Genomic DNA, 14,135 nt, shown 5'->3' with positions numbered 1-14,135 from the left:
GTTTTGGTTTCCGATGCTTCACTTCAGGTTTACTGTATCCCTTGGACCTTCTTATTGACGATGAAACACAGAAATTGCATCCGAATTTAATACAATAGGCACAATGTCGACTTAAGTACAAGAGGACTGACACTCTCACTTTCTATGAATTGAACCTCTCCTGTGAGTCCAGTTTTAGATTCCGATGCTTTACTTCAGGTTTACTGTATCCCTTGGACCTTCTTATTGATGATGAAACGCAGAGTTTGCATCCAAATTTAATACAAACGGCACAATGCCGACTTAAGTACAAGAGGACTGACACACTAACTTTCTATGATTTGAACCTCTCCTGTGAGTCCAGTTTTAGATTCCGATGCTTCACTTCAGGTTGACTGTATCCCTTGGACCTTCTTTTCGACGATGAAACACTTAGTTTGCATCCGAATTTAACACAAAAAGCACAATGCCGACTTAAGTACAAGAGGACTGACACTCTCACTTTCTATGATTTGAATCTCTCCTGTGAGTCCAGTTTTAGATTCCGATGCTTCACTTCAGGTTTACTGTATACCTTGCACCTTCTTATTGACGATGAAACACAGAAATTGCAATCCGAATTTAATACAAAATGCACAATGCCGACTTAAGTCCAAGACGACTGACACTCTCACTTTCTATGATGTGAACCTCTCCTGTGAGTCCAGTTTTAGATTCCGATGCTTCACTTCAGGTTTACTGTATGCCTTGCACCTTCTTATTGACGATGAAACACAGAAACTGCATCCGAATTTAATACAAAAGGCACAGTGCCGACTTAAGTACAAGAGGACTGACACTCTCACTTTCTGTGATTAGAACCTCTACTGTGAGTCCAGTTTTAGATTCCGATGCTTTACTTCAGGTTTACTGTATCCCTTGGACCTTCTTATTGACGATGAAACACAGAGTTTGCATCCGAATTTAATACAAAAGGCACAATGCCCACTTAAGTACAAGAGGACAGACACTCTAACTTTCTATGATTTGAAGCTCTCCTGTGAGTCAAGTTTTAGACTCCGTTGCTTCACTTCAATTTTACTGTATCCCTTGGACCTTCTTACTGACGATGAAACACAGAAAGTGCATCCGAATTTAATACAAATGGCACAATGCCGTCTTAAGTACAAGAGGACTGACACTCACCCTTTCTATGATTCTAACCTCTCCTGTGAGTCCAGTTTTAGATTCCGATTCTTCACTTCCGATTTACTGTATCCCTTGGGCCTTCTTATTGACGATGAAACACAGAGATTGCATCCGAAATTAATACAAAAGGCACAATGACGACATAAGAATACTGACACTCTCACTTTCTAAGAATTGAACCTCTCCTTTGAGTCCAGTTTTAGATTCCGAAGCTTCAGTTAAGGTTTACTGTATCACTTGGACCTTCTTATTGACGATGAAACACAGAAATTGCATCCGAATTTAATAAAAATGGCACAATGCCGACTTAAGTACAAGAGGACTGACACTCTCACTTTCTATGATTTGAACCTCTCCTGTGAGTCTAGTTTTAAATTCCGATGCTACATTTCAGATTTACTGTATCCCTTGGACTTTCTTATTGACGATGAAACACAGAAATTGCATCGGAATTAAATTCAAAAGGCACAATGCCGACTTAAGTAAAAGAGGACTGACACACTTCTATGATTTGAACCTCTCCTGTGAGTCCAGTTTTAGATTCCGATGCTTGACTTCAGGTTTACTGTATCCCTTGGACCTTCTTATTGACGATGAAACACATAAATAGCATCGGAGTTAAATTCAATAGGCACAATGCCGACTTAAGTACAAGAGGACTGACACTCTAACTTTCTATGATTTGAACCTCCCCTGTGAGTCCAGTTTTAGATTCCCATGCTTCACTTCAGGTTGACTGTACCCCTTGGACCTTCTTTTCGACGATGAAACACAGAAATAGCATCCGAATTTAATACAAAAGGCACAATGCCGACTTAAGTACAAGAGGACTGACAATCTCACTTTCTATGATTTGAACCTCTCCTGCGAGTCCAGTTTTAGATTCCGATGCTTCACTTCAAGTTTACTGTATACCTGGCACCTTCTTATTGACGATGAAACACAGAAATTGCAACGGAATTAAATTCAAAAGGCACAATGCTGACTTAAGTACAAGAGGACTGACACTCTAACTTTCCCTGATTTGAACCTCTCCTGTGAGTTCAGTTTTAAATTCCGATGCTTCACTTCAGATCTACTGTATCCCTTGGACCTTCTTATTGACGATGAAACACAGAAATTGCAACGGAATTAAATTCAAAAGGCACAATGCCGACTTAAGTACAAGAGGACTGACACTCTCACTTTCTATGATTAGAACCTCTACAGTGAGCCGAGTATTCGATTCCGATGCTTTACTTCAGGTTTCCTGTATCCCTTGGACCTTCTTATTGACGATGGAACACAGAGTTTGCATCCGAATTTAATACATAAGGCACAATGCCGACTTAAGTGCAAGAGGACTGACACTCTACTTTCTATGAATTGAACCTCTCCTGTGGGTCAAGTTTTAGATTCCGATGCTTCACTTCAGATTTACTGTACCACTTGGGCCTTCTAATTGACGATGAAACACAGAAATTGCATCCGAAATTAATACAAAAGGAACAATGCTGACTCAAGTACAAGAGGACTGACACTCTCACTTTCAATGATTTGAACCTCTCCTGTGAGTCCAGTTTTAGATTCCGATGCTTCACTTCAAGTTTACTGTATCCCTTGGACTTTCTTATTGACAATGAAACACAGAAATTGCATCCGAATTTAATACAAAAAGCACTATGCCGACATAAGAGTACTGACACTCTCACTTTCTACGATTTGAACCTCTCCTTTGAGTCCAGTTTTAGATTCCGATGCTTCACTTCAGGTTTACTGTATACCTTGCACCTTCTTATTGACGATGAAGCTCAGAAAGTGCATCCGAATTTAATACAAAAGGCAAAATGCCGACTTAAGTACAAGAGGACTGACACTCTCACTTACTATGATTTAAACCTGTCCTGTGAGTTCAGTTTTAAATTCCGATGCTTCACTTCAGATTTACTGTATCCCTTGGACCTTCTTATTGACGATGAAACACAGATATTGCATCGGAATTAAGTTCAAAAGACACAATGCCGACTTAAGTAAAAGAGGACTGACACACCTCTATGATTTAAACCTCTCCTGTGAATCCAGTCTTAGATTCCGATGCTTCACTTCAGGTTTACTGTATTCCTTGGACCTTCTTATTGACGATGAAACACAGAAATTGCATCGGAATTAAATTGAAAAGGCACATTGCCGACTTAAGTACAAGAGGACCGACACTCTAACTTTCTATGAATTGAACCTCTCCTGTGTGTCCAGTTTTAGATTCCGATGCTTCACTTCAGATTTACTGTATACCTTGCACATTCCCATTGACGATGAAACACAGAAATTGCAACGGAATTAAATTCGAAAGCAACAATGACGACTTACGTGCAAGAGGACCGACACTCTAACTTTCTATGATTTGAACCTCTCTTGTGAGTCCAGTTTTAGATTCCGATGCCTCACTTAAGGTTTACTGTATCCCTTGGACCATCTTATTGACGATGAAACACAGAAATTGCATCCGAATGTAATAGAAAAGGCACAATACCGACTTATGTACGAGAGGAGTGACACTCTAACTTTCTATGATTTGAATCTCTCCTGTGAATGCAGTTTTAGATTCCGATGCTTCACTTCAGGTTTACTGTATTTCTTGGACCTTATTATTGACGATGAAACTCAGAAATTGCATCGGAATTAAATTCAAAAGGCACAATGCCGACTTAAGTAAAAGAGGACTGACACACTTCTATGAATTGAACCTCTCCTGTGAGTCCAGTTTTAGATTCCGATGCTTGACTTCAGGTTTACTGTATCCCTTGGACCTTCTTATTGACGATGAAACACAGAAATAGCATCGGAATTAAATTCAATAGGCACAATGCCTACTTAAGCACAAGAGGACTGACACTCTAACTTTCTATGATTTGAACCTCTCCTGTGAGTCCAGTTTTAGATTCCGATGCTTCACTTCAGGTTGACTGTATCCCTTGGACCTTCTTTTCGACGATGAAACACAAGGTTTGCATCCGAATTTAATACAAAAGGCACAATGCCGACTTAAGTACAAGAGGACTGACACTCTCACTTTCTATGATTTGAACCCCTACTGTGAGTCCAGTTTTAGATTCCGATGTTTTACTTCAGGTTTACTGTATCCCTTGGACCTTCTTATTGACGATGAAACACAGAGTTTGCCTCCGAATTTAATACAAATGGCACAATGCCGACTTAAGTGCAAGAGGACTGACACTCTAACTTTCTATGATTTGAACCTCTCCTGTGGGTCAAGTTTTAGATTCCGTTGCTTCACTTCAGGTTTACTGTATGCCTTGGACCATCTTATTGACGATGAAACACAGAAATTGCATCCGAATGTAATACAAATGGCACAATGCCGACTTAAGTACAAGAGGACTGACACTCTCACTTTCTACGATTTGGACCTCTCCTTGGAGTCCAGTTTTAGATTCTGATGCTTCACTTCCGGTTTACTGTATACATTGCACCTTCGTATTGACGATGAAGCACCGAAATTGCATCCGAATTTAATACAAAAGCCGCAATGCCGACTTAAGTACAAGAGGACTGAAACTCACACTTTCTATGATTTGAACCTGTCCTGTGAGTCCAGTTTTAGATTCCGATGCTTCACTTCAGGTTTACTGTATACCTTGCACCTTCTTATTGATGATGAAACATAGAAATTGCAACTGAATTAAATTGAAAAGGCACAATGACGACTTAAGTGCATGAGGACTGACACTCTAACATTCTATGACAAGAGGACTGACACTCTAACATTCTATGATTTGAACCTCAATTGTGAGTCCAGTTTAGATTCCGATGCTTTACTTGAGGTTTACTGTATCCCTTGGACCATCTTATTGACGATGAGACACAGAAATTGATTCCGAATTTAATACAAAAGGTACAATACCGACTTATGTACGAGAGGAGTGACACTCTAACTTTCTATGATTTGAATATCTCCTGTGAGTGCAGTTTTAGATTCCGATGCTTCACTTCATGTATACTGTATCACGTGGACCTTCTTATTGACGATGAGACACAGAAATTGCATCCGAATGTAATACAAAAGGAACAATGCCGACTTAAGCACAAGAGGACTGACACTCTCACTTTCTACGATTTGAACCTCTCCTGTGAGTCCAGTTTTAGATTCCGATGGTTCACTTCAGGTTTACTATATAACTTCCACCTTCTTAATGACGATAAAACACAGAAATTGCATCCGAATTTAATACAAAATGCACAATGCCGACTTAAGTACAGGAGGACTGACACTCTCACTGTCTATGATTTGAACCTCTCCTGTGAGTCCAGTTTTAGATTCCGATGCTTCACTTCAGGTTTACTGTATACCTTGCACCTTCTTATTGACGATGAAGCACAGAAATTGCATCCAAATTTAATACAAAAGGCACAATGCCGACTTAAGATCAAGAGGACTGACACTCTCTCTTTCTACGATTTGCGCCTCTCCTGTGAGTCCAGTTTTAGATTCCAATGCTTCACTTGAAGATTACTGTATACCTTGAAAATATCTTACTGACGATGCAACACAGAAATTGCATCCAAATTTAATACAAAAGGCACAATGGCGACTTAAGTACAAGAGGACTGACACTCTCACTTTCTACGATTTGAACCTCTCCTGTGAGTCCAGTTTTAGATTCCGATGCTTCACTTCAAGATAACTGTATACCTTGCGCCTACTTATTGACGCTGATACACAGAAATTGCATCCGAATTTAATACAAAAGGCACAATGCCGACCTAAGTACAAGAGGATTGACACTCTCACTTTCTATGATTAGAACCTCTCCTGTGAGTCTAGTTTTAGATTCCGATGTTTCACTTCAGGTTTACTGTATCCCTTGGACCTCGTTATTGACGATGAAATAGAGTTTGCATTCGAATTTAATACAAAAGGCACAATGCCGACATAAGTACAAGAGGACTGACACTCACACTTTCTATGATTTGAACCCCTCCTGTGAGTGCAGTTTTAGATTCCGATGCTTCACTTAAGGTTTACTGTATCCCTTGGACCTTCTTATTGACGATGAAACACATAGTTTGCATCCGAATTTAATACAAAAGGCACAATGCCGACTTACGTACAAGAGGACTGACACTCTCACTTTCTATGATTTGAACCTCTCCTGTGAGTATAGTTTTAGATTCCAATGCTTCACTTAAGGTCTACTGTATACCTTGGACCTTCTTATTGACGATGAAACACAGAAATTGCATCGGAATTAAATTCAAAAGGCTCAATACCGACTTAAGTACAAGAGGACTGACACTCTAACTTTCTATGATTTGAACCTCTCCTGTGAGTCCAGTTTTAGATTCCGATGCTTCACTTCAGGTTTACTGTAACTCTTGGACCTTCTTATTGACGATGAAACACAGAAATTGCATCTGAATTTAATACAAAAAGCACAATGCCGACTTAAGTACAAGAGGACAGACACTCTAACATTCTGTGATTTGAACCTCTCCTGTGAGTCCAGTTTTAGATTCCGATGCTTCACTTCAGGTTTACTGTATCCCTTGGTCCTTCTTATTGACGATGAAACACAGAGTTAGCATCTGAATTTCATACAAACGGCACAATGCCGACTTAAGTACAAGAGGTCTGACACTCTAACTTTCTATGATTTGAACCTCTCCTGTGGGTCCAGTTTTAGTTTCCGATGCTTCACTTCAGGTTTACTGTATCCCTTGGACATTCTTATTGACGATGAAACACAGAAATTGCATCGGAATGAAATTCAAACGGCACAATGCCGAGATAAGTAAAAGAGGATTGACACACTTCTATGCTTTGAACCTCTCCTGTGAGTCCAGTTTTAGATTCCGATGCTTCACTTCAGGTTTACTGTATCCCTTGGACCTTCTTATTGACGATGAAACAAAGAAATTGCATCGGAATTAAATTCAAAAGGCACAATGCCGACTTAAGTACAAGAGGACTGACACTCTCACTTTCTATGATTTGAACCTCTCCTGTTAGTCCAGTTTTAGATTCCGATGCTTCACTTCAGGTTTACTGTATACCTTGCACCTCCTTATTGACGATGAATCACAGAAATTGCAACGGAATTAAATTCAAAAGGCACAATGCCGACTTAAGTACAAGAGGACTGACACACTAACTTTCCATGATTTGAACCTCTCCTGTGAGTCCAGTTTCAGATTCCGATGCTTCACTTTGGGTTTACTGTATCCCTTGGACCTTCTTATTGACGATGAAACACAGAAATTGCAATCCGAATTTAATCCAAAAGGCACAATGCCGACTAAAGTACAAGAGGACTGACACTCTCACTTACTATGATTAGAACCTCTACTGTGAGTCCAGTTTTAGATTCCGATGCTTTACTTCAGGTTTACTGTATCCCTTGGACCTTCGTATTGACAATGAAACACAGAAATTGCCTCCGAATTTAATACAAAAGGCACAATGCCGACATAAGAATACTGACACTCTCACTTTCTACAATTTGAACCTCTCCTTTGAGTCCAGTTTTAGATTCCGATGCTTCACTTAAGGTTTACTGTATCACTTGGACCTTCTTATTGACGATGAAACTCAGAAATTGCATCCGAATTTAATACAAATGGCACAATGCCGACTTAAGTACAAGAGGACAGACGCTCTCACTTTCTATGATTTGAACCTCTCTTGTGAGTCTAGTTTTAAATTCCGATGCTTCACTTCAGATTTACTGTATCCCTTGGACCTTCTTATTGACGATGAAACACAGAAATTGCATCGGAATTAAATTCATCGGGCATTATGCCGACTTAAGTACAAGAGGACTGACACTCTAACTTTCTACGATTTGAACCTCTCCTGTGAGTCCAGTTCTAGATTCCGATGCTTCACTTCAGGTTGACTGTATCCCTTGGACCTTCTTATCGACGATGAAACACAGAGTTTGCATCCGAATTTAATACAAAAGTCACAATGCCGACGTAATTACAAGAGGACTCACACGTTATCTTTCTATGAATTGAACCTCTCCTGTGAGTCCAGTTTTAGATTCCGATGCTTGACTTCAGGTTTACTGTATCGCTTGGACCTTCCTATTGACGATGAAACACAGAAATTGCATCCGAAATTAATACAAAAGTCACAATGCCGACTTAAGTACAAGAGGACCGACACTCTAACTTTCTGTGAATTGAACCTCTCCTGTGAGTCCAGTTTTAGATTCCGATGCTTCGCTTCAGGTTTACTGTATCCCTTGGACCTCCTTATTGACGATGAAACACAGAAATTGCATCCGAATTTAATACAAAAGGCACAATGCCGACTTAAGTACAAGAGGACAGACACTCTAACTTTCTATGATTGGAACCTCTCCTGTGAGTCCAGTTTTAGATTCCGATGCTTTACTTCAGGTTTACTGTATCCCTTGGACCTTCTTATTGACGATGAAACACAGAGTTTGCATCCGAATTTAATACAAACGGCACAATGCCGCCTTAAGTACAAGAGGACTGACACTCTAATTTTCTATGATTTTATCCTCTCCCGTGTGTGCAGTTTTAGTTTCCGATGCTTCACTTCAGGTTTACTGTATCCCTTGGACCTTCTTATTGACGATGAAACACAGAAATTGCATCCGAATTTAATACAATAGGCACAATGTCGACTTAAGTACAAGAGGACTGACACTCTCACTTTCTATGAATTGAACCTCTCCTGTGAGTCCAGTTTTAGATTCCGATGCTTTACTTCAGGTTTACTGTATCCCTTGGACCTTCTTATTGATGATGAAACACAGAGTTTGCATCCAAATATAATACAAACGGCACAATGCCGACTTAAGTACAAGAAGACTGACACTCTAACTTTCTATGATTTGAACCTCTCCTGTGAGTCCAGTTTTAGATTCCGATGCTTCACTTCAGGTTGACTGTATCCCTTGGACCTTCTTTTCGACGATGAAACACTTAGTTTGCATCCGAATTTAACACAAAAGGCACAATGCCGACTTAAGTACAAGAGGACTGACACTCTCATTTTCTATGATTTGAATCTCTCCTGTGAGTCCAGTTTTAGATTCCGATGCTTCACTTCAGGTTTACTGTATACCCTGCACCTTGTTATTGACGATGAAACACAGAAATTGCAACGGAATTAAATTCAAAAGGCACAATGCCGACTTAAGTACAAGAGGACTGACACTCTAACTTTCCATGATTTGAACCTCTCCTGTGAGTCCAGTTTCAGATTCCGATGCTTCACTTTGGGTTTACTGTATCCCTTGGACCTTCTTATTGACGATGAAACACAGAAATTGCAATCCGAATTTAATACAAAATGCACAATGCCGACTTAAGTCCAAGACGACTGACACTCTCACTTTCTATGATTTGAACCTCTCCTGTGAGTCCAGTTTTAGATTCCGATGCTTCACTTCAGGTTAACTGTATGCCTTGCACCTTCTTATTGACGATGAAACACAGAAACTGCATCCGAATTTAATACAAAAGGCACAGTGCCGACTTAAGTACAAGAGGACTGACACTCTCACTTTCTGTGATTAGAACCTCTACTGTGAGTCCAGTTTTAGATTCCGATGCTTTACTTCAGGTTTACTGTATCCCTTGGACCTTCTTATTGACGATGAAACACACAGTTTGCATCCGAATTTAATACAAAAGGCACAATGCCCACTTAAGTACAAGAGGACAGACACTCAAACTTTCTATGATTTGAAGCTCTCCTGTGAGTCAAGTTTTAGACTCCGTTGCTTCACTTCAATTTTACTGTATCCCTTGGACCTTCTTACTGACGAAGAAACACAGAAATTGCATCCGAATTTAATACAAATGGCACAATGCCGACTTAAGTACAAGAGGACTGACACTCACCCTTTCTATGATTCTAACCTCTCCTGTGAGTCCAGTTTTAGATTCCGATTCTTCACCTCAGATTTACTGTATCCCTTGGGCCTTCTTATTGACGATGAAACACAGAAATTGCATCCAAAATTAATACAAAAGGCACAATGCCGACATAAGAATACTGACACTCTCCCTTTTTAAGAATTGAACCTCTCCTTTGAGTCCAGTTTTAGATTCCGAAGCTTCAGTTAAGGTTTACTGTATCACTTGGACCTTCTTATTGACGATGAAACACAGAAATTGCATCCGAATTTAATACAAATGGCACAATGCCGACTTAAGTACAAGAGGACTGACACTCTCACTTTCTATGATTTGAACCTCTCCTGTGAGTCTAGTTTGAAATTCCGATGCTTCATTTCAGATTTACTGTATCCCTTGGACTTTCGTATTGACGATGAAACACAGAAATAGCATCGGAATTAAATTCAAAAGGCACAATGCCGACTTAAGTACAAGAGGACTGACACTCTAACTTTCTATGATTTGAACCACTCCTGTGAGTCCAGTTTTAGATTCCGATGCTTCACTTCAGGTTGACTGTATCCCTTGGACCTTCTTATCGACGATGAAACACAGAGTTTGCATCCGAATTTAATACTAAAGTCACAATGTTGACGTAAGTACAAGAGGACTGACACGTTATCTTTCTATGAATTGAACCTCTCCTGTGAGTCCAGTTTTAGATTCCGATGGTTCACTTCAGATTTACTGTATCCCTTGGGCCTTCTTATTGACGATGAAACACAGAAATTGCATCCGAAATTAATACAAAAGGCACAATGCCGACTCAAGTACAAGTGGACTGACACTCTCACTTTCTATGATTTGAACCTCTCCTGTGAGTCCAGATTTGTAAATTCTGATGCTTCACTTCATGTTTAAAGTATCTCTTGGACCTTCTTATTGACGATGAAACACAGAAATTGCATCGGAATTAAATTCAAAAGGCACAATGCCGACTTAAGTAAAAGAGGACTGACACACTTCTATGATTTGAACCTCTCCTGTGAGTCCAGTTTTAGATTCCGATGCTTGACTTCAGGTTTACTGTATCCCTTGGACCTTCTTATTGACGATGAAACACATAAATAGCATCGGAGTTAAATTCAACAGGCACAATGCCGACTTAACTACAAGAGGACTGACACTCTAACTTTCTATGATTTGAACCTCCCCTGTGAGTCCAGTTTTAGATTCCCATGCTTCACTTCAGGTTGACTGTATCCCGTGGACCTTCTTTTCGACGATGAAACACAGAAATAGCATCTGAATTTAATACAAAAGGCACAATGCCGACTTAAGAACAAGAGGACTGACATTCTCACTTTCTATGATTTGAACCTCTCCTGCGAGTCCAGTTTTAGTTTCCGATGCTTCACTTCAAGTTTACTGTATACCTGGCACCTTCTTATTGACGATGAAACACAGAAATTGCAACGGAATTAAATTCAAAAGGCACAATGCCGACCTAAGTACAAGAGGACTGACACTCTAACTTTCCATGATTTGAACCCCTCCTGTGAGTCCAGTTTTAGATTCCGATGCTTCACTTCAGATTTACTGTATCCCTTAGGCCTTCTTATTGACGATGAAACACAGAAATTGCATCCGAAATAGATACATAAGGCTTAATGCCGACTCAAGTACAAGAGGACTGACACTCTCACTTTCTATGATTCTAACCTCTCCTGTGAGTCCAGTTTTAGATTCCGATGCTTCACTTCAAGTTTACTGTATCCCTTGGACCTTCTTATTGTCTATGAAACATAGAAATTGCATCCGAATTTAATACAAAAAGCACAATGCCGACATAAGAGTACTGACACTCTCACTTTTTAAGATTTGGACCACTCCTTTGAGTCCTGTTTTAGATTCCGATGCTTCACTTCAGGTTTACTGTATACCTTGCACCTTCTTATTGACGATGAAGCGCAGAAAGTGCATCCGAATTTAATACAAAAGGCACAATGCCGACTTAAGTACAAGAGGACTGACACTCTCACTTACTATGATTTAAACCTCTCCAGTGAGTTCAGTTTTAAATTCCGATGCTTCACTTCAGATCTACTGTATCCCTTGGACCTTCTTATTGACGATGAAACACAGAAATTGCAACGGAATTAAATTCAAAAAGCACAATGCCGACTTAAGTACAAGAGGACTGACACTCTCACTTTCTGTGATTAGAACCTCTACAGTGAGTCCAGTTTTAGATTCCGATGCTTTACTTCAGGTTTACTCTATCCCTTGGACCTTCTTATTGACGATGGAACACAGAGTTTGCATCCGAATTTAATACATAAGGCACAATGCCGACTTAAGTGCAAGAGGACTGACACTGACCCTTTCTACGATTCTAACCTCTCCTGTGAGTCCAGTTTTAGATTCCGATGCTTCACTTCAGATTTACTGTACCACTTGGGCCTTCTAATTGACGATGAAACACAGAAATTGCATCCGAAATTAATACTAAAGGAAAAATGCTGACTCAAGTACAAGAAGACTGACACTCTAACTTTCTATCATTTGAACCTCTCCTGTGAGTCCAGTTTTAGATTCCGATGCTTCACTTCAAGTTTACTGTATCCCTTGGACTTTCTTATTGACAATGAAACACAGAAATTGCATCAGAATTTAATACAAAAAGCACTATGCCGACATAAGAATACTGACACTCTCACTTTCTACGATTTGAACCTCTCCTTTGAGTCCAGTTTTAGATTCCGATGCTTCACTTCAGGTTTACTGTATACCTTGCACCTTCTTGTTGTCGATGAAGCTCAGAAAGTGCATCCGAATTTAATACAAAAGGCATAATGCCGACTTAAGTACAAGAGGACTGACACTCTCACTTACTATGATTTAAACCTGTCCTGTGAGTTCAGTTTTAAATTCCGATGCTTCACTTCAGACTTACTGTATCCCTTGGACCTTCTTATTGACGATGAAACACAGATATTGCATCGGAATTAAGTTCAAAAGACACAATGCCGACTTAAGTAAAAGAGGACTGACACACTTCTATGATTTAAACCTCTCCTGTGAATCCAGTTTTAGATTCCGATGCTTCACTTCAGGTTTACTGTATTCCTTGGACCTTCTTATTAACGATGAAACACAGAAATTGCATCGGAATTAAATTGAAAAGGCACATTGCCGACTTAAGTACAAGAGGACCGACACTCTAACTTTCTATGAATTGAACCTCTCCTGTGTGTCCAGTTTTAGATTCCGATGCTTCACTTCAGATTTACTGTATACCTTGCACATTCCCATTGACGATGAAACACAGAAATTGCAACGGAATTAAATTCGAAAGGCACAATGACGGCTTACGTGCAAGAGGACCGACACTCTAACTTTCTATGATTTGAACCTCTCTTGTGAGTCCAGTTTTAGATTCCGATGCCTCACTTAAGGTTTACTGTATCCCTTGGACCATCTTATTGACGATGAAACACAGAAATTGCATCCGAATGTAATAGAAAAGGCAGAATACCGACTTATGTACGAGAGGAGTGACACTCTAACTTTCTATGATTTGAATCTCTCCTGTGAATGCAGTTTTAGATTCCGATGCTTCTCTTCAGGTTTACTGTATTTCTTGGACCTTATTATTGACGATGAAACTCAGAAATTGCATCGGAATTAAATTCAAAAGGCACAATGCCGACTTAAGTAAAAGAGGACTGACACACTTCTATGAATTGAACCTCTCCTGTGAGTCCAGTTTTAGATTCCGATGCTTGACTTCAGGTTTACTGTATTCCTTGGACCTTCTTATTGACGATGTAACACAGAAATAGCATCGGAATTAAAATCAATAGGCACAATGCCTACTTAAGCACAAGAGGACTGACACTCTAACTTTCTATGATTTGAACCTCTCCGGTGAGTCCAGTTTTAGATTCCGATGCTTCACTTCAGGTTGACTGTATCCCTTGGACCTTCTTTTCGACGATGAAACACAAGGTTAGCATCCGAATTTAATACAAAAGGCACAATGCCGACTTAAGTACAAGAGGACTGACACTCTCACTTTCTATGATTTG

The sequence above is a fragment of the Schistocerca piceifrons genome, unplaced genomic scaffold (genome assembly GCF_021461385.2).
Source record: "Schistocerca piceifrons isolate TAMUIC-IGC-003096 unplaced genomic scaffold, iqSchPice1.1 HiC_scaffold_2028, whole genome shotgun sequence".
NCBI lineage: Eukaryota > Metazoa > Arthropoda > Insecta > Orthoptera > Acrididae > Schistocerca > Schistocerca piceifrons.
This window is presented reverse-complemented; position numbering follows the sequence as displayed.